Raw genomic sequence first — 26,750 nt, 5'->3', positions numbered from 1 at the left:
CTCTTTCCTCAGTAGCTCAACATACACCTGACTGACACCTCTGTCTAAAGGTGTCTACTTCCATTCCATCAGCAGAAAGTCAAAAGATAGTTTTTCCCCTAAATTATAAATATATTCATGTCACTCTTTTAATGAAATTAAAACTCTACAGTGGCTTCCTCGCTCTACTGGTGACAACACAAACTTCATACTAAGGCTTTACAATATCCATTTTGTGATAGTTCTTCTCCTTCCTGCCAACTTCTCCAGTTTCATCCTTCCCTCGTCCCCTTACTCCCAGCCTCTGTCACCTAACTATGCTTTTGTCATAGTGACATTTCTACAGATTGATCATCATGGATTGTTCCCTCTTATTTCTGAGTGTTTCCATATACTATATGAAATGACACATATTTTTACTTGGCTATTTTTTTTTTAATCTAAGCCTAAAAAAACACTTCTTTAGGAAACCTTCTCTTAATGCTATAGACTAGGTTAAGCACTCTTAGTATGAATTTCACAGCACCTTACACCTACTCCTAAGTAAGTATTTGCCTCTTTCGCTGAAGAGTGAAGGCTGCTGCTGGGTCTTACTAATTATTATTTTCTTACACTTTAGCATTGTGCCTGGAGTAAAGTTGCCGTTCAATAAATGCTTGTGACGTGAATTAAAGACGAGCAACCACTACAAAAACTTGAGTCAAGACTATGTAAAAGAAAGCCAGCGTATATTAAGATGCACTCCTGGATTTACATAACACTACGTCAAGTTCTAGATAAAAATTTAACCTGTCTTTGCAGCAGACTGAAAGATCTAATTTATGGTCACTCAAAATGTGAACGTAAGATGTGGTACTGATATCACAGAAACATATGCATCTTAGTCACTCAAAGTAAATAAGCTTCTGATGCAAATACAAGAAAATAATGAAAGGTGAATTCTCACCTAACAGTCTGGATGGAGGGAGTTTTCAGGGCTGGTTGAAAGACCTGGATCTAGAGCTTTGAATTCTTTCCAGCACTCAGCCTTCCTATGCTAACTGGCTTGGCTCTCTGACTATTTAAAGTTGGCAAGACACTGGTAGATTTCCACAAAAGGGATTTCATCATCTCTGTGTCTCTATTTTCGGAAAAAGAAATCTCAACCACTCTGCTCTCATCCCAGCAGGTTTCCACTCATACTTTATAGGGCCGGGTTTCATTTGTAAATCTTTGGCAAGGGAGATGTGATTACAAAGACAGCGGAAATTAATCATGAGGAAAGTGGGAATGCATACCAAAGAGTCAACTGCCATGACCAATACAAAACCAAGATCAAGAAATTTATCACTGTTCAGGTTCTGAAATCAATGGCACATATAAGATGCCTCTTTACTGCATGAATGTATGAGTATTGTGGATAGGAACAGGGGGCTAAGAGCTCTTATATATGTCACTTAAAATGGTGTGGTTGCAAGTAGGTTTACTGACTAAATGATTCAAGGACCATCTCAAGTTCAACTTGAAAGAACATAAAAGTTGGTGGCTGGAGGCAGTAGAAGTGGACAGTTTAATATAAACAAAAATATTCTGCAGCCATGAGTCTAAGAGGCAGAGTTATTCACTGTTATTATCTTAGTAAATAATTGCTAGAGACATTTTCAAAAAAATCTCAGCTAAATTTATCTACCTAGAAAAGGCCATTACCTTGAACAAGTTAAGTAAGTATATTACATGTCCCAATAGCTTAGTCTTTTGAAAAATGATAAAACATTATATATATATATATATATATATATATATATATATTATATATATGTATTCATTCAGAGAGAAAGTGGAGTATGGGTATGTAGTTTAATGTAAACATGATAGGAATGTAGAAAACACCATACATATACATAAATACATACAAATGAACAAAATGGCAATTTATTTAATAAACAGTTCTTTAATAAAAACAGTTATTTAATAAACAGATACAAGTTCTGGAGATATGTGAACAACTTTTAGTTTGCTTTCTATTTCTGACACTCTCTAGCAATGTTACCCTCCTAACTAATCCTAGGTTTGCTTATCAATAAAATTGTGATAATAAATCATTTTCAACACTAAGGATTGTTGAGCAGTTAAGGAAAAAGTACTTGTGAAGTGCTTAACACAGTGCCTGGCACAGTGTAAACATTATATAAATCTTAGTTATAATCTTAACATTAAAATCATTATTTACAATATTTTAACCTAGTAAGATAAACAAAATCATTTATGTGTACAACTTGAAAAATATCAAAATCTTTTCTTTTAGGGACACCTGGGAGGCTCAGTCAGTTAAGTAGCCGACTCTTGATTTCAGCTCAGGTCAGGATCTCACTCAAGGCAGTGGGATCAAGGCCTGCATCAGGTTGGGCTCTGTGCTGGTTGTGAAGTCTGCTTAAAATTCTCTCTCTCTCTCTCTCTCTCTCTCTCTCTCTCTCACTCTCTCTTTCTCTCTCTCTCTCTCTCTCTCTCATTCTCTCTGTCCCTTTGCCCCTCCCCTAAACCTTTTCTTTTAATTAGACATTACAGGCAGATGAAAACCACTGCTACAGTAGGTTTAACTTTTCTTTATTCATGTCTCTGTGAAAATGAAGTAGGAGAGATAACATTGTACAGAGGTTATATATTAGGAGAAAAAGCCAATTTTCTTTAAGTGTTTTTGAGGCTCAAAAAGTTCCTTGATAATAAAATAAGTTTTCATGAAGACATGAATCAGGATATATGACATTAAGGAAGATAGAAAACAAGACATCTATCTATTGAAAAGGAGGTTGTCAAATGAACTATAACAATTACTCACAAATAATTTTATGCTGCAATCCTGAAGGACAAGGAATTTGTTTCTTCCATATTTTATAAGGCCAGCCTAATTTACAATATCACATGATTACAATACATAAGCGGTTCTTAGCAATGTTTTATCTGATGACCATGTGTAATACTTTTATAATTTTCATTTTTTGTGAATCAAAGTGTGGTTCATAGCTTACTGTTCTCTTCCTCTGTACCCCATCGGCTTGGCATTTTGTGTAAGTGAGCTCAAAATAGGGATGCTTTGTTGCAGAGCCATTTAAATATATAGAATTATTTTGCAAAATTTTTGGTCACTCTTAGTTATCATTTCTGATAAAATCAATACTTAGGCAATAATAATATGACTGAGTTGCAGTTTAGTTATTTCCCTCTACTTTTTAAAAGCCATGTGAATTCATTATAAAATTAGAAGGTCATTATCAAAATGTATTAATGATTTTTCGTCTCCAGTAGAGAGTTCCCATTCAGAGGTTTGCAAGTCCTAAATATTAGAGTTGGCAAAGCTCATCACGTGCTAGTACACTGGAAAGTCAAGTAATACAAAAGTATGAACACACAGAGGATGCTGTGAGCTATTTGTAAAGAATCCATGATTGAAAGAATTCAACTGAGGTGCACCTGTGAAGCTCAGTCAGTTAAGCATTCGACTTCGGCTCAGGTCATGATCTCACCAATTGTGAGTTCCAGCCCTGAATCGGGCTCTGTGCTGACAGCTTGGAGCCTGCTTCAGATTCTATGTCTCATTCTCTATCTGCCCCATTCCCCCCCGCCTCTCAAAAATAAATAAACATTAAAAAATAAAAAAAAAGAAAGAACTCAACGGAATTGAGTTTTACCTTGTTCTGTTTTATACATTTGCATAGTTGTCTTGTTAATTTTACTACAACATTTACTACAGCATTATAATCTTCAAGTTTACCAAAATATGCAAAATAGGTATCAGCATGCAAATGTGGGCCATGTGCACTCTACACCATTAAGAAGTTTATTTGAATTGAGCTTATATGGTCTCAGGGGCAGCAGTGACATGGCTCTTGCAGAAGAGACACAGCTGCAATGTGGTAGAAAACCTGGGCAGCACAGACAGAGCTTTGTAGCAGGTCTAAATTTGTATTGTATACCATCTTCAAAGTGTTAAGCCTTTATACTCAATAATCAATATTCCATCCAGCACAATAATAAAACAGAGAATTATTTATGGTTACAATTACGGTGTACTTTTCAGTCACAGGATGAATGAAAGAGTTACTGGAGAGGTGAAGTGATTTAAGGGAAAGGCCATTGAACCAGCAGCAAAGGCTTTCAAATGAGATAGTAAACGTGAAAACCTTCAGGAAAAAGAAAAAGAGATAAAGTGTTATGCAAACATAGTGTTAATTTTAAAAATCTAAAATGTTCATTTCTGGCAGACCTGGTATTCTGAGATTCTGAGGCTATAGAGTAACATTTAAAAATTGTTCAGTACAAACAGTAATATATGATGCCATGGGAAACTCTAAGACTCATGTTTCAACTTCAAACCTAGAATTTATTGCTTTTGAAATCTTATAGTTTGACCCTGAACTTCCTTTCTGCACACAATCTTTTAACTTTGTTTTTATATAGTCTGCTGATGTTCTTGTCTTTTTCCTTTAGGAAATGTTCCACAGCAATTGCATTATTAAAACTGGACATGTTCCAAAAGAGTTGTCAAAGACCATAGAAAACTTTGATTCGATCTCAGTGGAATAACTGCAAGGTAATTGTCCCAAAGTTATCCCCTTCTGGATGTCTCAATAAATCTGGCTTTGATAACATGAAAATTTGCCTTAATGGAAGCCTGTGGAGGAGAGAACATGACTACATTTGCTGTAAAAGGCCAAATTACACAGAAATTTCAGAGAGCTGGTAAAAATCTTAAGAATGTAAGAAAGCTTATCCCTTTTTCCTTTCTATTTCTTCCTCCCTCCCTCTCTCCCTCCCTCCTTCCTTCCCTCCCTCCCTTCCTCCTTTCCTTCTTTCCTGGTCCTACAGCAATTGACCGTGTTTCAAAGAAACATGTTTTACAAAGGACAATTAATATTATATGTTTGGGGGCGCCTGGGTGGCGCAGTCGGTTAAGCGTCCGACTTCAGCCAGGTCACGATCTCGCGGTCCGTGAGTTCGAGCCCCGCGTCGGGCTCTGGGCTGATGGCTCAGAGCCTGGAGCCTGTTTCTGATTGTGTCTCCCTCTCTCTCTGCCCCTCCCCCGTTCATGCTCTGTCTCTCTCTGTCCCAAAAAAATAAACGTTAAAAAAAAAAATTAAAAAAAATATTATATGTTTGTACTAATTTTCTATTCTCTCCAAATGAAGTTCAGGAATCTCCATAAAAATGATCTCAATCCTTGGGGTGCCTGGGTGGCTCAGCTGGTTCAGCATCCATCTCCTGGTTTCAGCTCAGGTCATGACCTCATGGCTCCTGGGTTCAAGCCCCATGTTCCAGCATTGTCAGTGAGGAGGCTGCTTGGGATTCTCTCTCTCCCTCTCTCTCTGCCCCTTCCCTACTCAAGCGCTCATGTGTTCTCTCTCTCTCTCTCTCTCTCTCTCTCAAGAATAAATAAGAATAAATTAATTAATTTTAAAACATTTTTAAATTATCTTGTTAATTCTTAGAATGTCCTTATGTTGGAAAGTAGTGGGAAAATGTTACTCAACCTCTTAAATAGTGAGAAAAATAAGGTAGAAAGGCTTCAGTTGAGGTGCAGTTACATCTGTGGGAGATTCAGATGTACTACCAAAGTTTCACATTTTCCCCCTTTTATCATTTTAATAATAACATCTTAGTTCTCTTACCTTTCTTCATTGATTAAAAGATCTTATCCCTCTCTCTCCAAGTAGAACATTAGCTATTCTAAGGCATGTGATTCAAAATACAACTTTTCATTATATTTCTAGGACCTAGACCATTCTACAGAAACCAATTATGTATTAGGGCTGAATTAAATCAAACAATCTTTTTTTTTTTTTTTTTTTCCATTTTAAAAGTGCATGTGGGGGTTTTTTGTTTTTGTTTTTTTCTTTTTTTTTTTAATTTTTTTTTCAACGTTTATTTATTTTTGGGACAGAGAGAGACAGAGCATGAACGGGCGAGGGGCAGAGAGAGAGGGAGACACAGAATCAGAAACAGGCTCCAGGCTCTGAGCCATCAGCCCAGAGCCCAACGCGGGGCTCGAACTCCCGGACCGCGAGATCGTGACCTGGCTGAAGTCGGACGCTTAACCTACTGCGCCACCCAGGCGCCCCTTCTTTTTTTTTTAAAGTAGGCTCCATGCTCAACATGGGACTTAAACTCATGACCCTGAGATCAGGAGTCATATGCTTTACCGGTTAAGCCAGTCAGGCACCCCACTTTTTTTTTTAATTCAAACACTGCAAAAGGATTATATGTTGAAAAGTAGGTCTCTCTCCCATCCAGATACATAGTTGTTGACCCAGAGGCAAATGCCAATAACATTTTCTTGTTACATGTAACTTTCCAGTCACTTTCATGCATATTAATGAGTGTGTGTCTTAGTGTTTGTATTCTTTTTTGAACAAGTGGGAGAGCAAAATAAATATACTGTACTACATTTTTTAAAACTTAACAATATATACTTGATAATTTTTTCTGTAAACTTTTCATTTGAAAGTAACTTCAAATTTACACAAAAGTAGCAAGAATAAAAATAGTATAAAGAACAGTCATACATTCTTAACCTATATTTAGCTATTACTAACACTTTGCCCTATTTATCATCTGTTTAATTTCTCTCCCTTTCTCTTTCTGTCTCTCCCTCCTTTTCCCTCTCTCTATCATTATTTGAAGGAAGATGCACACATCATGACTTTTTACTCCTAAATATTTTTATTTTTCATTTCTAAGAATGATATTCTCTTCTATAGCCACGGTAACATTCTCAACTTCAGTAAATTTAATACTGGCATAATACTTCAAAATAACACATGTCCATATTCCAACTTTGTCTATTGACCAAAAATATTCTTCAAAGCATTTTTATCTCTCCCAGTATCAGACCATATCAGAGCCTTTCTTTGTTTTTCCATGCCACTGATAATTTTTGAAGAACACAATTTTCCTCGCCCTCTTTTTAATAGAATATTCCTCATTTTAGAATTGTCTAATATTTTCTGATTAGTTTTAGATTATGTATTCCTGCAGAAATAATACATAAGAGAGTCTGTTCTCCGTGAATCAAATCTGAGGGCACATCATACCCATCTGTCTCTCATTGGTATTGTTGATTTTAAAAATTAAAATAACAGTCAAGGTGTTGCCGATTTTCTACTGTTATAATTATTTTTGTTCTCCCCTGCAACTAAGAGGCAGTCTCTGAGGGAGTCACATTACAACCATGCAAATATCTGGCTCCACATTTAAAATCTACCCCTCAGATTAGCATCTATGAGTGATTCTTATTTGATTTCATCTTTACTATTATGCAAACAAAGTGACTATTTGCCAACTCCCAGTCTGTCTCTCTATCTCCTAGTTGATTCTCTACACTCTCATGCAAAAAAGGACCATAACTTCTCCCCCATTTATTTCTCTACGTATTACTGACACGGACTTGTGAATGGTTATTTTGTTCACTGGCTTATAATTCATTACTGTGATTATTATTTTGGTCCTCACATTTTCCCCAGAGTGGGTCACAAGGAAAAGGCGGCTGGAATCAGTGTGAGTGTTTCAGCGGCAGTTGATCCAGGCTGTCCCCAGAACTTAGATGTGGTTGGCTACTAGATGTGGCAAAGCACTGTACAAACAGTCATCCAAATGCCACCAAGTAAGGCTCCCTCAGCTGTAACTGCACGTGGTTAACCGCATGTCAGCTTCACCTGACAGTGCTGACAAGCCCTTTGCTTCGGTCTGAGCAGTTATTTGGTTTGGTCTCACCAAAACCCATCTTCCTGAGCCTCACCTGAATCTGCTTGGCCAGCCCTGTCCTCACATCATCCCTCACAGACTGAGGGAGGGGAGGAAATGGAGAAGCCATCCATGTGACCGACTACAGCGTCACAGTCATGTGTCTCAGAGGTTATCCCTGCTCCACTGCCTACCTCATTCTTTTTACTCTCCCATCAAATTGCCCTAGTGTCTCCCTTTAGCTGGGCCTCATACACAGTTTCCTAAGACCTCAGGAAGAACATTTAAGGGCCACTGAGTGAAATTTGAGTTTTCTCCAGGGTCTCAGTCTTAAGTAGGGCAACTTTCCCTTTCAGAAGCGATCAGGGCATGGTGGTCGTAACTACACCCATCCAGTCCAGCTCCAGAGAGCATGCGATAAAAACTTTCCAGTTGCAGGAACCTTCAGGAGAAATGCAAAGAAACACAGCACTGCCTTTCACCTCACCAGCCAGAAAGTTGTTTTTTGCCACCTGCTGATGCTGTTTCAGGTTCGGTCTCTCTTCTGTGTGAAACAGCCTCATTTCACTTGTTTAAAAGACTCAGTGAAGCCTCAATAGTCCTCTCAGAGTGCCCAGTTTTGACACTTTGTTCCCATGTGGATAGGCATGGAACCTTACAATAGTATTTTTTTTCACTATTTCTCCTAATGCACATTCCACATGTACTGACTTCTTTTTTTAATCCTACAGTTTCTGGATATCAGGTTATGTGATACAGGGCTAGGAGTTTCCAGAACCTTTACTGATTTGGTTTGTCTGGGAAAGTACTTTAGAATAAATATTGGAATCTTTTGAGGTTATTGAAAGGCTAAAAGAAGAGGAAAAGTGGGGACATGGGGACTCCTGAAAGATTAGCTATGCTTCCAACCCCATCTGTACAAAGCCCCCCAGCAATGGCTTCTGAAAGACAGTAATCACACTCCCCGCCCCCCGCTGAGTCACCACCTCCACACATGCACATACCTTCCAGCTCCTTATGGGTTCTGCTGGTGCCTCAGAGCTGTCAGAAATGCAGAGGGAGGGGTACTCATTCCAGCTGCTAAAGGAATCCAGATGTGCAACCTATGGTACACACAACTTAAGGTAGTCCCTAATGAGTCACGTCCTTGCATAATTCCTTCCCCTTGAGTATGGGTAGAACCTGTGACTTAGGTGTAGCCAGTAGAGTATAGCAAAAGTGATGGGATGTTACTCCCGTGGTTATACTGTTATATAAGACTCCACCTTAGCACACTCAAGAGACTCTTCTGGTTTTGAAGGAGTAAGCTGCTCTGTGGGGAGAGCCTCCCGGCAAGGAACTGAGACGACCTATAGGGACTTAGAGGAGCCTCCAGCTGATGCCCAGGAAGAAAATAGGGACCTCAGTGTCACAGTCACAAGGAACAGAATTCTGCCAACTATCACTCGGGCCTGAAAGAGAACTCCAGAAAGGGACACGGCTTGATAAACACCTTTATTGCAACCTCTTGAAACTCTGAGCAGAAGATCTATCTAAGCTGTGTCTGTATCACTGACCTATTGGAGACTGTGAGATAATGTCTATTGTTTTAGGCATTTACATTTGTGGTAATTCACACAGCAACAGAAGACTACTACATGCCCCATGCAGTGAGAATTTCCCAGGAGAAGAAAAGAGGCACCATAGTCTAGCATAGCCCCTCTGACTTCTAAGTCTCGATTTCAGGCTTTAGCAGTCTTTAAGCTCCCAACCTGGTTTCAACAGGTAGCACCACTGGTGGAGTTTGTTCATCATTTTTATTCCAAAGAAAACTTAATTATTATTTTTTTATTTATATCCAAGTTAGCACATGGTGCACCAATGATTTCAGGAGTAGATTCCTTAGTGCCCCTTACCCATTTAGCCCATTGCCCCTCCCACAACCCCTCCAGTAACCGTCTGTTTGTTCTCCACATTTAAGAGTCTCTTACATTTTGTCCCCCTTCTTGTTTTTATATTATTTTTGCTTCCCTTCCCTGTATTCATCTGTTCTGTGTCTTAAAGTCTTCATATTAATGAAGTCATGTGATATTTGTCTTTCTCTGACTAATTTCGCTTAGCATAATACCCTCTAGTTCCATCCATGTAGTTGCAAATGGCAAGATTTCATTCTTTTTGATTGCCGAGTAATACTCCATTGTGTGTGTGTGTGTGTGTGTGTGTGTGTGTGTGTGTGTGTGTACATTTGGGCTCTTTCCATCCTTTGGCTATTGTTGATAATGCTGCTATAAACATTGGGGTGCATGTGCCCCTTCAAAACAGCACACCCATATCCCTTGGATAAATATCTAGTAGTGCAATTGCTGGGAAGAATTTCTGAATACTCAGAAGAGCAATGTCTTGCATAAGGCATGCCTATTTGAGCACAGACAGAAGCACATGTACTATACTTCCAGTTTGATGGTGCTGGGATATTGTTCAGTGGTCTAGACTCCAGGCTAGCTTACATCAACTAGGTTGGGAACGATGGTGACTGCCACAGCAGCTTGGGATCTACATGAGATACCCCCAATGACACTAACACCATTGTGGCAGGAGACAGACAGGGATTAACAGAAGAGTGACTTTCACTCTCACTTTTGTTTTTAAGGTTTATTTATTTACTTATTTATTTAGGGGAGAGAAAGAGCACATGTGCCGGAGGTAGGGAGGGGCAGAGAGAGAATCCCAAGATGGCTCTGCACTGTCAGCAAGGAGCCTGATGTAGGGCTCAAGCCCATGAATTGTGAGATCATGACCTGAACATAAATCCATGACCTGAGCCTAAATAAAGAGTCAGGTGCTTAGCTGACTGAGCCACCCAGGTGCCTCTCACTGCCACTTTCTGAAAGGGATCTCAGATCCTCTAATTCTGGCTCTCCAATTACCAGTTCTCAAATTAAGCTGTAACAGAGAAATCCTTTCAGATTATGGCTCTCCAAAGGGATCTAAGTCTGGGGCCTCTCACCATATATTCATTTAATCAATATTTAATGAGTTTCTATTTTATGCCAGCACTGCTGATATAGCAGTAGGTAAAATGCATGAAATCCCCAAACATATGGAGCTGAGGGTCTAATGGGAGATACAAAGAAATGGCAATTAAAATGAGGAAAATAAGGAATGTGCAGGAGCCATTTGAGCACAAAAGAGGGACACCTCACCCATGCCACTATGTTCTAGGAAGGAGCCCCCATACCCCACCAGTGATGATATCTGCACTGAGACATACAGAATGAAAAGGTTGGACACTGCAGATGCTCCAGCAAAGGGAACATGTATCTGCTCTCAGATGAGTTTGAGGAGCAGTGGTACCGAAGCATGGTGTTTGCCCGTTAGTCATGGTACTAAGGTACAGCAGTTATCCAGCATGTACTGGGTGCCAGTGTCATGTCAAATGGATGCCATAAATCTACTTGTTTGATCCTCACAGCATCCCTCAGGTGAGGCAACTGAGACGTGGACAGGTGAAGTGCTTTTCCCATGCCCATACCACTGGTAAGTGAGGAAGCCAGAAATTCATATGCAGTTAACTGGCTTCAGAGCCCACTCTCCTAGCCCCTCCTCTCATACCCTAGCCTACAATCAGATGACTAAACCAAATAGTGAGCTTCAGGTCAGGCCTCGATTCTTCATCAATAGAGCTATGAACCCAACCTATAGGTCCAAATCCACCCCAGATTCTGGTACTTCTCTGACCTCGAATCTCTATTGCTTGAGGTCTTGCTGATAAGGGGAGCCCAGTTTGCCAGCTCCCCTGTTAGCAAGGCAGATTTCCCCACCAAGGCTCTGCCTCCTTGGACTTTTTGAAAACTAGAATCTTGTCTCTGAATCCAGTCTGCTTGCCTAGATCCCTCTTCTCAGACCTCAGATATGCTTTGCCATCTTTTTTGGACCTCCTCATATTTTGGTTTCACGAGCGTCTTTGGATTGCTTTTGGGTCCCTGTGCCTGTGCTTGTTTCGCAGGTCCAGGCATCTTCAGTAGAGCCTCAGTATCAAATCTTGCTAACTGAGCATCTCTATCACATGGAGGCAGCCATGGTATTCCCTAGGCATAGTGCAGTGGCCAGCTTTTCTGATTTCCAATCCCCTTTGACCTCACTTTTCTCTGAATCCATGGTACATCACACTCCTTCTGTGTTAGCTGCTAGACTTAGCAGGCAAAGTCTGTTGCTTTTTTTTTCTCATACTATTTTGGAAACAGGAATATCATTTCTCTCCTGACGAGAATATTTAAAGATGTCTTGCCCTTCCTAACAACAACAAGAACAAATAAATTAATCAAAGTGTTCTTTTTTTCCTATGTGGATCAGAAATGTCTTAAGAAGAATTCTATAATCATTGTAGAATCATGGTAGCTCTGGTAAGTTACCAGAATATGTAGTTCAATGTATAGCCAACTTTCAAAACAGATGTTTCCTCTATATTTATATAGGTAATGATATGTAATGTATATACACATATTTTGTATTCATATTTGTATATTTTAGGATAGTATTCTCTTGAATCATACAGATGTTTAATCCACATCCACTGGATATCTTTCTCTTTTGGGGTTTCAGTTAATTTTTCCAATGTCTTCAGGTAAGAGAGCTTTTCTATTTAGCAGGCCATGAATATTTCCTGGCACAACACTACTTCTTTAGATTGTTTTGTGGCTTTCTGGAGGGCCCAAGTCTTAATGTTGGAAGGTTTATTTGTTTATTTGCTTGCAAAGCAAGATCTGCTTAATATCTATAAAGATGCTTATAAATGGCTTCCATTGAAACAGAATCATTTTTATGAGAATAAATTAACTCCTGAGTAAATAACACCACAATTTTCTACATTTTTGGCTATATCGCTCTTTTTTAAAAAAAACACAAAAAACAAAAAACAAGACAAAACAAAAAAACCCCATGATGTCTTAAACATAATAACTAGATATTTAGTATCCAGCTATTTATTATAAATGTGTTTGCTACAAGTTATGAAAACCAATGTAAAAGGGTAAATGTTACCTAATATTTCATCCATCCATCCATCCATCAAGAAAAGTTTTTCCAGTTATGAAGGAGTTATTGCTTGACAGTTATATCCAGAAGGTCTTTATTCCTTTTCAGTTCTAAATTGCTTGAGCATGGTTTCAATTCCTAAAAATCAATTTCCTGCTGGACTCCTTGCTGTCTAGCATCTCAAACTACTTTCTTTAAGTCCACCAGTGACCTTCCCTTCAATTTAGAGTTCAATTTTCTTTGTTCCTATATTTTGAGCCTTTCTGCTGCCTTTCATATGGTTGACCACCACATCTCAATTACATTCTTTCCAGTTTCAGTAACATCAGTTATACCTGGTACAAGTTTTACATATGGTCACTCGGTTTCTATACCTTTTACAAAGTCTACACCTCTTTGTATCCTTCAATACTCCGTATGTTCCAACTATCTGTATGCTATATTTATACCAAAATTTACAAGTAAATATTGATAGTATTTTTGTAGTTTGGCATATATCTCAAAAGTGTACAATCTATAATTTTGTTATCTACTTAACATATTATAATTAGCTGTGGAGTCACCCATATATTAGTAACAAGGAGGCTGCAGAAACAGACAGGTATTTTAATACTCTCACAAAGCCCATTCAGTTTTTCATTCTGCAACAGTCACTAGCATCAGGACACCTGGTGGCTCAGTTGGTGAAGCATCTGACTCTTTATTTCAGCTCAGGTCATGATCTCATGGTTTGTGAGCTGATGCCCTGCATGGAGCTCTGTGATGGCAGTGTGGAGCCTGCTTGGGATTCTCCCTCTCTGTTCTTCCCCACTCATGCTCTTTCTCTCTCTCTCAAAATAAATAGAATAAATTTCAAAAAAAGAAGATTCACTAGCAATCATGTGCTTTTGATTTGCCCTGATGCTAATACATTTTTTTTCTGGCTTCTGTTTGCCTACACCATTTATTGAGCTGCTATCCTTACTCTAGACATTATTCTTGATGCTGGAGATTCACTGGTGATTCAAAACAGACTCTGTAACTACTTTCGTGAAGATTAAGGTCTAGTGAGGAGGAATGGAACTAATCATTTAATCAACCAAGAAATCCTCCAACTGTAACTCTTACAAGTATTAAATATTGTTTTAAGAGCCTGTAATAGGAAGATTTGACCTGGTCAACGAGGTGAAGGAGAACCTCTGCAAGGATGCACTTCTTTAGCTGAGATTTGAATGATGATGAGTAGGAGGTAAGTGTGTGAAGGAGGTTCAGAGGAACCCACTAACCAGAAGGAATGGCATGAGTAAGTCTTGAGAATGGGACAGAGAAGATTGAAAGAGAGATGAAAATAAGTCATATAATGGTGAAATATACAGACCAAACATGTTGGCCTTTATAAACTGTATTAATATTGTCATTACCCTACAAGTAATAGAAAGATATTGAAGAGTTTTAGGTGAAAAGAGAAAGAAAAGAGGCTATGGGGAAAGTAGAAAAAGGAATGTATTCTTCCCACATACAGATTTATATGGATTTCCCACCCTTAGGACCATCTTTTGCCTTCCTGATCTGAAGTCAGGAGGCAGGTCTAATAGTATAGATTTAATTTTCTGAATCAAAGGCATCTCATTCGGAGTGTCCTTTGTTTAGTTTAGCTTTCTCTTCACAAGCTCTAAATAGAATTTCCTAAAGCTCCTTCTTCAGTCGATGTCCTTTAGTCATATTGCTTTTGAATGGCAACAATTTGAAGATGTTACTAAATATCTCAACTCCAGTCTTATATATCCAATAGCTACCAAGTATATCTTCTTTGTTTCTTAATGGGCATCTCAAACATAGCATATCCAAAGTATACAAGGAGGAAGAAAAGCAGTTTCTATGATTCCTTCTTTCCCTCGGGCATTCATTTAACAAACATCTGCTGAATGCTTTTCTTTGAATGGGTATTCAAAGAATTAGGCAGAATCCTTGACTTCAAGGGAATACAATATTCCCTATAGTTATTTTTCATACTCTATCATTAACTATAGCAATCTTGTATGCTAATGGATTTTTATTATACTTTTTTTCTCCCTATTCTCTCTAAAATGTTTACTTTCTTAGATCTTCACCTCTTTAATGCCTCATAGTTCCTGTCTATTTTTTTATCTTCAACACCATTCCTCCTTGTCAATCTAAAGTTATAACTTGCATTTCATTACAAGCTATTGCTCTGAGAGTTAACATTGAAGATCCAAGCAAGCTGGAAGGAGTTCTCCCAGAAGCAGGCAGACACCTGTCTTACCTTTCCTGGGGTGACTTATAGTATTGTGTCTTGTGTCTCACCATGGCACCTGTATTCCAGATTGAACATCAACACCACACTTATCTCTGTATCTCTACCACCTACCAGAGTTCCTATAGTATTGTAGATGTGGGAGGCTGTAGATAAAGCCTAACTGATTATGCTTCCCTTGGATGCCATCTCTTTCTCCATATTGGAGACTCACCATTATTGTATACATGAATAAACTTAGATTAACCGTTTTTGGGACGGTCTTATGGGGCAACTGTGAAACTAGTGTATGCTCTTTTCTAATGCTCAATACTTCTTTCTTTCACTCTTCTCCCCATAACTATTTTGTGTTTTTCATAAATCATATGCCACCTAAATCAGAGCAAGAAGGGAATGGAATGATGCTTTGTTTTTCTTTTAAAATAATTTTTAAATAAATAGCTTCCATGTAATGTGGTTCAAACAATTAACGAAAATGACCATAATGAATTGAGTCATCTTATAAGGAAGGAGTTCAATCTTCTAGATCTTCCTGCTGACCCTAGCCCAACACTGAAACATTGGGTCACTTGGGAATATATAGTTCCTATTCCTTAGATGAAGTCTGGTCAGGATCATCAAAAGTGAATGATTACTGACTCAAGGACTCTTTCCCAAACCCTGATATTCTGTTCAATTCTGCCATGTGTGACCCTCCTCTGTATTCCTGAGTAATTATTACCCATCATTTAAAATAAATGAATAGAATGGGAAATTTAATAACGCTATTTGAAATTTAATGAAGTGAATTTTCCTGGCCTTCTTCCTCCTTTGATGGGTCAAACTGCCTTAAATAGTCTTTGGTAATCTTGTTTACTTTTTCTTTCAAAAAAGCATTTCACATTTACTCAAAATCACAGTGATGTATCTTATCACACATCTTCCACAGCATTTAAATTTAGAAAACACTCAATTTAACCAGCCAAGGCTTACAGTTATGCAGTTATGACCAGGTTGTCCCTACAGGTTATTTTTACAGCAACTGTACTGATACTATGTTGCTCATTTTTAGTTCCCCTTCATCCCTGTCTCCAGTCATACTAAACATTGGTCCTTACATAAACACACTATGCTTTCTCCTCCCATTTTGGCTTTATATTTCCTGGAGGCACCTCTGCCTAAAATACACTCTACTATTCTAGACCTGGGAAATTCCCTACTCATTTTTAAAAACTCAGACAAATGACAGCTTCTTTTGGATAACTTTTCTGATTTTTACAGGTAAAATAAGTCATTCCTTGTCCATGTTAACCTCAGGACTCTGTGCTACTGCTAATATAAAACTTATCACAATGTGTTCTAATTATTTATGTTCAAGTTTGTGTTGGCCTCTAGACCATGAGCCCTTTAAGACCAGCATTGGTGCTTGTGTCCATTGTTGGCATGTCTTAATGCTTAATAACTATGTGCCCATGCTTTAAGTAATTTGTGGAATGAGGCAGTCCATTTAGAAGTGAAAAAAATAGTAAAATGATTGTTCTTTTAGGTTTTTCACATACATTAGCACCTTGATTCTACAAGATTACAAACTGTGGAGAAGAGAATAATTTATCCTTTATTCTTGGATCTCTCTTGGGCATTTGGTAGATGCTCCATCAAAACAAAACAAAACAAAACAAAACAAACAAACCACACAGACACACACATACAGATTTTAAAATCAAAACACTCTTAATTTGCCTTTCAGAGGATGTTAGGGCCAGAGAACAGCATGAGCTACAGAAGAACTTTAGCCTAATTATATCACCACATCATCATCCATGTGACACAATGAACTACTGGAAAGCATGAGAGTGCTGATCTCTACATACATGAGAACAAATAAAACCTTTTATAACTACAAGTTTCAAACTCCCATCAACTCATGAAAACTAATGGAATAAAAGGTGATGACAGAGTAAACTAGGATAAAATGCAAAAGTAAAGTTATTGAACTTTTCATTTCAATTATACACATATTTGTGTATATATGTATTATAAATATACATGTATATTTATATATATGATATCCCATATCATATAATTTTTTTTTAATTTTTTTTCAACATTTATTTATTTTTGGGACAGAGAGAGACAGAGCATGTGAACGGGGGAGGGGCAGAGATAGAGGGAGACACAGAATCCGAAACAGGCTCCAGGCTCTGAGCTGTCAGCCCAGAGCCCGACGCGGGGCTCGAACTCACGGACCGCGAGATCGTGACCTGGCTGAAGTCGGACGCTTAACCGACTGCGCCACCCAGGCGCCCCTCCCAGATCATATAATTTTAAAGCTGGAAAAAGCTCTTAAAAGTGGTTTAATCCATTTTAAATTTAATTCATTTTTCATGTTAAAACTGTGATTTCCATGACATATCAGACATCTTACATGCAGTAAGTGATAAGGCTATATCTAGTACTAAAATCTCCTGAAGTCAGTGTCAAGTTTTAAAGAGTAATTAATATGATTATGTCCCAAAGGTTTCATGTTTGTAAATGTTGGATTCAATGAAACTCCCGAGTCAATTAAAACACACACATGCATAAAATACTAAGCAAGTGTCAATGAGAGTACTAAAAGAAGACAAACCCTATGTGATTTGAGCACAAACCCTATGACAGACACTGACCTCATTACTTAAAAGATTAGCTCATGAAATTCTCACAAAAATCTTATGAGGTGGCTGCTTTTCTTTCTCTCAGTTTTTAAATGAAGAAATTAAGGCCTGAAAAGGATGGGGCAAGAAAGTGTACTCGGGTAGTCTGGTCCCAGAAACCATAATCTTACCATAGTGCAGGTAAATACAGAATCTAACAAAAGAGTGTCTTTGAAGGCTTATGATATTTATTGCTCTACTGAGTAGAAGTGTTTGTTCATCTGATCATTGTCTTACACATTTATAATTTTTTTTTAACGTTTATTTATTCTTGAGACAGAGAGAGACAGAGCATGAACGGGGGAGGGTCAGAGAGAGGGAGACACAGAATCCGAAACAGGCTCCAGGCTCTGAGCTGTCAGCACAGAGCCCGACGCGGGGCTCAAACTCACAGACTGTGAGATCATAACCTGAGCCGAAGTCGGCCGCTTAACTGACTGAGCCACCCAGGCGCCCCAAATCATTGTCTGACACATTTAAATTGAGAAAAGTTGTTGGAACTCACCAGCCTACCAATGACAGCAGATTGTATCATGCTTCACCCCACATTATAAATTTCACCCAGCTCAGTATTTCATCTGAGTTCGCGGTACCAATATGAATTCTCTGTTTTAGCAAAACTATATTTTTCACATTGATTCAAATGCTATGGTACACTTCTGAGAGTTTTACAGCAGGTCATTGCATATTGGTAGAGAGTCACTTCTGAACGGAGACTTTGACCAAGCTATCTTTATACCATGCTCTGTTCCTCACCGTGAAATCAGTATCACAGAACAAACAACCAATCTTCTGCTTTTGGTAGAATTTTGTATTTAAAAAATGCAGTCTTATGTCAATTCATAATTTATCATAAACATTATCAAAATTAATTCTGGAATATTTTTAGGTAGAATTAGTTAAATTCAAGACCCGGTACCTTGTAACACTTGTTGGTAAAACATTCACAGTTTAATATCCCTTGACATACTGCTAATTCATACTCTTAATTATTGCATTCTAATTTTGCACTTTCATTTTGCACATTTCAATGTGCACATTGCACATTGCACATTAGTAAAGGGACTAAGTCCAGGGATATAACTTTATTATTATGCAATATTACAAAAGTAAAATATTTGGTGGTAAATCAGGTGTGTGCACGCAATTTTGAATTGTTTCACGATTTACATGTATGTCACTAGATAGACTCCTCAGTGGCTAATTAAATGATACCATCTGAAAATGGTTTATCTTCAACGGATACGTTCTATGTACAGATTGATTTTCTCTGAGGAAGTTCGATTTCAGGCCTTTTTTTTTTTTTTTTTCTTTTAAATCACTGGGCATTTGCAAATAAATTCAATGGGTAGTAAATATCACTTTTAGTTCAACTATCCTGGGAACCACTATTAATGTATTCCAAACTACTAAAAAAATGATGTTAAACTTCAGGTTATCTTGTTTGCTTTATTCAAACACAAACTGCTGTCATTTGGAAAATACTGTTATTTTTTAATTAAAAGAAAATAAAATTCATCCATTTCTCACTCTCCTACTTATACTCTTATCTAAACCCTATCTAAAACCAAATAACTGTATACTCAATGTATTATGATAATCAAGGACTTTATTATAAAATAGAGGATAAATATAAAGTTATATTGCCTGAATGTAAACTACAGATACAAGGTAACTTTGTCCCAAGTGATTTTTGTAATCCATTGCAAGGTAGTCATTTTATTTTTGTAAAGTTGCAGAGATCACATTCAAAGTCAAGTATGAGTTATAAAATAATTGATAGAAATTTCTGTAATGCCCAAGTGTGAAGTATTTACAAGTTCATTTTATGTTAGAATATACCTGAGAACTTAAAGATACATGGAAACACAAGAAATGCAAATAACATCATTTACAACTCATGTTTCTTATTTACTAGTAAGTTGTTATATCTGCCATACCTTGAAATACATTAAATATTTTTAGTAAACTTAAAGATGAGAGTCTGACAGATTTAAAAAATAATATAACATGAAAAAAAACAAGGACTTTTATATAGCTCAGTTATAAATAAATCCCAAGCACCTAGATGACTGCTTGGCACAGAGTAGCCAAAAACAACAACAACAATAACAACTACAGCAACACACAAGCCACATAATTAGTCAGATATTTGGAAGGCTGGAGGAAGGAAGGGAGGAAGATTGATTGATTGATTGATTGACTGGGGACATTTAAATTTGAAAATTCTTTTCTGAGTCCTGATTTTCCCATTTACTGATTTACTGGCTAGGTAATCTTTGGCAACAAGTTAAAAACTATTAGTCTCTAGGCACCTGGGTGGCTCAGTTGGTTAAGCTTCCGACGTAGGCTCAGGTCATAATCTCACTGTTTATGAGTTTGAGTCCCACATCGGGCTCTGTGCTGATAGCTCAGAGCCTAGAGCCTGCTTCAGATTCTGTGTCTCCCTCTCTCTCTGCCCCCTCCCCTACTTATGCTCTGTGTCTCTGTCTCTCAAAATGAAGACATATTAAAAAAAAAAAACTATTAGTCTCTATTTCTTTGAAGCATAATATAAATTACTTTATTACAGAACAATTTTTGAAAATGAATATTATGTCCATGAAAACACTTTAAACATTTTAAAGTGTATATAAACCTGTTCATGTACATAAAATCTACATGTAAATATCCATGAATTTGCATACTAATACAAATCCAAGTTAAGATGACATCATGGTTACTATATTTTTTGTAGTAACTAAAAAGTTGGCCATGGAGGTCCAGAGCTTCTAAGACAAGCAAAGAATTCATGATATATCCAAGTACTTGAACTAAGAAAGCAGAAAACTAAATGGTATCCATGTATTCAATAATTAAAAGAAGCTAATGAAGGTGCTTAAATAAACTAATTTCCAGGAGAGGATTAAGGCATATAAGAGGGAAAAAAAAGAATATTACTTTGGAATAGGTAATAATATAATCTGAAGAACCACTTTCAAAAGAAAACAATACATATAACACCTTCAGCCTCTGGGAAATGCAGAGAACTTCAGAAAAGGTAATAGAAACCTTTTATCCCTGTGCACTGTTCCCACCTCTTAAGACCTGCAAAACCTGTCACTTAATTAACATGTAACTTGGTACACCACAAACAAAGAACTGGATAAGATAATATAGAGAAGAAAAATGCAAAAGAAACAAAAAGATGATTACTTAACTTGGACAAAGGACATATATGTTAAAAAGGAGACAAGGAACACAGCAATATGTGCACCATCATACATTTTCCACCCGTGGCTTCCTATACTAAGAGTTCTTCCCAGGGAGTTTGTGGCATGGGAAATGGCTATGATCCCATTGATGCCTTCTCTTTAAAAAAATAAAATAAAATAAAAAACGAAAACTTTCTGTCAAAAAGTTAACCAACCAGGTAGATCATATCATGCACATCCATGTTGTACAAAGTCATTCAGAGGAAAACAAGTAAATGAGTGATTCTAACTACCAAAGCAATGTATTTGTCATTACAGACAGTAATACCAAGAGAAGCATTCAGCAGAAAGTACAATTCTAAATGTCTAGACTGTTCATTGGCTGAGTAAGATTTTTTCTTCATTGCTGACAGAATGATATAAATAGATTTTTAGAGAATTAATTATTAGGAAACAAATGTTTTCCTCTAGTCAAGATTGATCACCTGTGAAAATGACAATCAGGACCTTTGGGTTATTCAACTCTACTTTAAAGTACTTAAGGGAAAAAATTCATTTCAAAGTGGTGAATCGTTATGCTTTCACATTCACATTATCAAAACTTTTGGATTCCCACTTTTAGATTTTGAAATTCACAGAATACGCAACCTAAGCCTCCCTGTGAAAAATTTAAGCTTGTGAGATTTGGTGGATAATACGCTGTTTTGCATGAGACAATAGGCTTAGTGCTCTTGATTCCATTAATACACATCTGACATTTTCTATAAAGTCAGTTTTGTTCAGACCTGATTGACTGAAAGAGACAATTCGAGCAACAGTAATGCCAAGCACTGCCAAACAGGACCGGGCTAGTAGGAGAGACAGAAGTGTGACACAGCTGAGAAATCCCTGCTGTCTTGAAGTACAACTTGAGCACCTTCAAATCCTGATTCCGAGTTATCCAAATTACTGGCTTGCACAGGCAGACATATTCTATGGTAAAGTAGAGTAAAAATAAATCTGCAAGGCACGAGTATACTGGAGCCTGATGGATAAGTCATTAGTCAAAAGTTTTATTACCCTAGAAGAGATGGTGATAGTATTAAAATAAAAGAATGTGCTAAATTAAGTGCCAGCTATTTACACGTGTCTGTGTCTTTGATAAATAACTTCATTCCACTCTAAAATGACAAAGGTCTGCTACTTTACACTGTGATCACAGACAATATTTGAGGAGTTAAAAGTGTTTTTGAATTCTTCATTTCGTAGCATATGCACATTTCCAGTCAATTAAAAGCTTTTATTGTATCTAATGTTTCAGGATCTCTGTCAGATTCAGTCTCCTAGATCTACAGCAAGTCAACAGCTCTACATAAATTTGTTTTGCTATAATAGTGTAAGGATCCTCAGGTGTAAATATCACTACTAATAGATTATTGAATAATTGAAAGCTTTATTGTCAGAGTTTAAATATTCCACAAATCCATAAAACAGTATTTTGCTATTACATTCAAAAGCACTTAATGCAATCAATGATTTTAACATCTCTTAATTCCAGAAAAAATAATTCCCACACTGTTCCTTAAAAGTATTTGCTATCATCATTTTCTTAGATGAAAAATGGCAAATGTAAATACAAAGTAGTACAACTTCATTCCAGAAGCTAAAGACTTGGCTCACTTGGTAAATTTTGTTTTTCTGGATAGATACAACTTGGAAAACTGTCCCAAAGAACTATCATTTAACAATTAGAAACTTTGACTCATTTTAAATTGATAGCAATACTACTTGGGGTTGACCACTTCTACTCTTTGCTACTAATAGCAAAGTATAAAGAAATGGAGCAAAGTGGTTTACATATCCACATGTCTCTTCTAAAAAACATATTCAAAATAATGATCCTATAGTAGCAGTTCTTTTCCTTTTCTAAAGAAAAGCTGAATTTACCTGCCATTCATTTTCTACTGCAAATTAGTTTGCCAGGTAAACGTTAGCATGCTCTTTTTCAATTCATTTTGCTAAATCCACCTTTCCTTTTAATAATGCTAAACACTGTTCTGATTAAAAGCTTACCGGATAGTAATCCTGTTCGACCCTGACACCAGTTTCTTACACTGTTTCCTCTGTTAGACACATCTACCTTTATTTTGAAAGAGAAGGTAAAACAGAAGAGGCTCTTACCAGAGACAGGGAAAACAATTCGTTCAGCTAGATCCAACAGTGCTCTGTGCAGCCTGGCAGCATGAGTGATCCTTGAGCCTCACACAAAAGCGAGATAATTGGCTCTCAATGAAGAGATGTAAACATCCATCATAATGGCACTGGGGCTGAAACTGAACGCTACCTCAGCTGTTCTATGTACTCCGACTGGAAGATGATGTCACAAACATCAACTGGGTGTACTCTCATTGGCTTCTGTTACCTGGAATCATATCTTAACCCTAAACTGTCAGCTGCAAATTGAAATGCTCATCTCTGGCTATAATTTTGGCTGAAAGGGGAATGAAAGTGATGTTGAGCTCCTGGAGGTGAGCAAACTGAAAATACTGCCCCTCAAATATGCTAGGACCATTTTACATAATTAATTAATTGGGATCTGTGAGAATTTTATTTTTTTAAATATTTATGAAGTGGCAACATTTATGAAAGGTATTTCCCAGAATGGATATTAAAGGGAAATATTAATGCAATAATAACATCTGGAATTGTAAATTTTGTAATTGCTTTACATTGATTTTACAGAACTACCCTGTGAGATTAACAAAGTCAAGGTGAGAAAAATTACAGTGTAGACAACTATACAGTGGAGCTTTCAATCAATTTGCTCACAGTAGCCATCTATACTTTTAAATCTTCTAATGAAAAAAAAAATAGAGGTGCATTTTACTCCCTGAATGTTAAACAGTATCTCCAAAGTTTTGTATAATGAAGCTTAAAATGTGAGACATTAAAAGTGTAACATCACCAAAATAGTAATGTTAAATATTGGTTTTTACAAAGGGTAATTTATAAGTCACTAGAACCATAGACAAGCCCATTTCAGTAATTGAAGGCTACTTTAGAATATAGTGCTGTTCTCTCTGAGCACGAACAGGGAATAATTACCCATCCCTTACTCTCTATCCTGACAAAAGCCCCGGACTTCTCCCCAGGCTTAAATCCAGTGGGAGAAGGGGATAATGGGCTAAGCCGGTCGCAGCAGCTTGCTGCCAGAGGGACAAAACTACCATCACCTTGAAATATATCTATGCTTTCTCCACCAAAGGAGCTGTCAGCCGCATAACTGTGAGATGCAAGAATTACCAGAGCTATTCAATGACCGGCTCCTTCTAAATCCAGCCCAGTCATATCCCAGGGCAAGCCCTTTAAAAGCTGTGCAGCTCAGCATGCAAACAGTACAACCACCTGGAGAGACAGTGAGAGAAATTCTTTTCATCCATCCTCACCTTTAGGGAAAGGAAGGTCACCCACAGTGCCCTGATATGCCTTTATGTTGATACGTGTCTTTGTGAATAACGGATTCAGGGCGCATAGTTGTTAAGACTATTTCACATTTTCAATGACAGACAATTATTTTCATTGTATGGTTCAATCAGAGTTCTAAAAGTTGAAAATCTATGAAATATGCTTTCATCAACCATACATTCAAAATTTCCTCTCAAGTTCTGACTCTCATGACCATTGTTTTAACTGTTCGAATAATCTTAGTAGCAGGTTTGTATGTGAGATACAGGGGCAAGAATTCTAGATTTGGGCTGCAAAGATCCAGCCTCCAACTCTTGCTCCATCACCTATTTGTGAGAACTTTGGAAAATTAATAACTTTCATGTATAGAATAAGAATGATAATGCTACATACAGCAAAAAAGAAAAAAAGTTGTAGGGATTAAGTGAGGCAATGTATGAAACACTACGTAAATTCAAAAGTCTTACATAAATAGAAGAGGAAATTAATGTTATTGTTATGTAAAATATATTCATTTTAAAGGCATTTGTGTATTTAAAGTGAAGAGTCCATTTAGTGTCTTCAAAATAATGAAGTTAGAAATATTACCCAGGGGCGCCTGGGTGGCTCAGTCGGTTAATCGTCTGACTTCAGCTTAGGTCATGATCTTGCTGTTCATGGGTTGGAGCCCTCATTGGGCTCTGTGATGACAGCTCAGATCCTGGAGCCTGCTTTGGATTCAGTGCCTCCCTCTTTCTCTGCTCCTCCCCCACTTGTTCTCTCTCTCAAAAATAAGTTTTAAAAAATTTTAAAAACTACTAAAAAATAAGAAATATTATTACCCAAAACTCTTAAAATTTCGAGTAGAAAATAATGTTGTAAATTAACTTGGTTTATAATAGTGTCTCACTCAGTGGTCCTTCTTCTCCTTCCTCTTGTTTTATGTTTGTAGATTATTTATTTATTTTTATTAAAAAATATTAAATGTTTATTTATTTATTTTTGAGAGACAGACAGAGCACAAGGAGGGGAGGGGCAGAGAGAGAGGGAGACAGAATCTGAAGCAGGGATCCAGGCTCTGAGCTGCCAGCACAGAGTTCATTACAGGGTTTGAACCCACGAACCCTGACCTGAGCTGAAGTTGGATGCTTAACCAACTGAGCCACCCAGGCACCTCTTATTAACTTATTTTTATGTAAGGTCTACACCTAACATGGGGCCTGAGCTCATGACCCCAAAATCAAGAATTGTATGTCCTACCTACTGAGCCAGCCAGGTGCCACTCAGTGGTCTTTTCTTACAGTTATTGCCCCTCCCAGTATTATTTGGAATTTAATCATCTTAGTCAAGTGCAAGAATCTAGATTCAAGAAGACTATTTGTCAGGATGTACTTTGGGCCAACATGAAAGATGCTGTTCATTTATTTCTGCCTAACAACATAGGAGTTTAGACGGAAATGTGTGTAAAAAAAGATTCATTGCCATCAAAGTGACATAAAATTGAATGATAGATCAGAAAGATGAATTTGGACAATGGGAATGTCAACGGTATGTCTGGTAGACAAATGATAAAGCTAAGTCATTGTAATTGCTAAGGAGACATTTCATGGAGAAAATAATTATTTATAAAATAAAGTATGCTCCTCCATTTCATATATCACATAAAATTTTAATAATATAAACATTTAATAGTAGGGATAGATAAATAGCCAATTTAGATTATATCCTGTTGCACATAGAACACATACAGATAGATATATACCATTTTAAGATAAATGTATATTCTGGTTCTTTTAATAAACACAGATTGTAACTTCTTATTTTGTTTTGGATTTGTTTGTGTGCTGCTATTCCACATAGATATAGGACACCATGAAGATTGGGAAATAAAAATACTCCTGGTATTGTGCAGGGCCCTTGTGTCAAATACCCACATCCTTCACGATTCATTAATAACTGAATACATTTGTAAAGGGACCTAATTTTGTAGTATTAAAATAAGCAAATAAGATTTTATAAGAATACAGAATTCTCTGCTTAAATATGACACATGATCAAGATTATTCATTGCATCAGTAAAATTTTTAGGGAGTTTACTTATAAAATATGAAAGAATAAATGTGTGAATTGTGTACAATATAGGAACATTAATGGAATATAATATAATTCTTAGGAGAATGAATAGCAGAGATGGAAAATCTAGTAGAAATATTTTAAATTAATGCTGATTTATAATAATAATCTTTATGCGTTAATTTAATTTCAAATTTCATTGTAATTAAGACAGAATTTATATTTTGGTTTCAAACAATTACATCTATTCACTCAAGAAAGTTCCAGATAAATATAGCATATTATCACATCTGGAAATCAGTGTGTTCACTCCAGTGTAGTTGATTATACATAAGAACAGAAAAATTGTATTTCTTGATGATGGATGGTAATCATCTGAAATTAATGATGAGTGGAAGTTATGAAGTTTTAGTAATAGTTTGGTAGCGT

At 37.0% G+C, this 26,750-nt stretch overlaps 1 protein-coding gene across 7 annotated transcripts in view; it reads right to left on the bottom strand.

Moving 5' to 3' along the window:
* MGAT4C (MGAT4 family member C) overlaps nucleotides 1-26,750 on the bottom strand; it is a 738,623-nt gene that overhangs the window by 206,939 nt on the left and 504,934 nt on the right. For 2 of the 7 annotated variants that reach the window (XM_040491288.1, XM_040491290.1), the window contains exon 1: nucleotides 22,986-23,089. The exons of 3 other annotated variants lie outside the window; for them this stretch is intronic. The gene's annotated coding sequence lies outside the window, so the exon portion shown is untranslated. Of the gene's footprint in view, nucleotides 1-22,985; nucleotides 23,090-26,750 lie in introns of those variants that run through there. 2 more of the 7 variants (XM_040491284.1, XM_040491289.1) reach the window with 1 other exon arrangement.

This window comes from Herpailurus yagouaroundi, unplaced genomic scaffold, assembly GCF_014898765.1.
Source record: "Herpailurus yagouaroundi ecotype Mexico unplaced genomic scaffold, PumYag 182, whole genome shotgun sequence".
Lineage (NCBI taxonomy): Eukaryota > Metazoa > Chordata > Mammalia > Carnivora > Felidae > Herpailurus > Herpailurus yagouaroundi.
The sequence above is the reverse complement of the archived record's forward strand: the minus strand, read 5'-3'. Positions and strand labels throughout refer to the sequence as shown.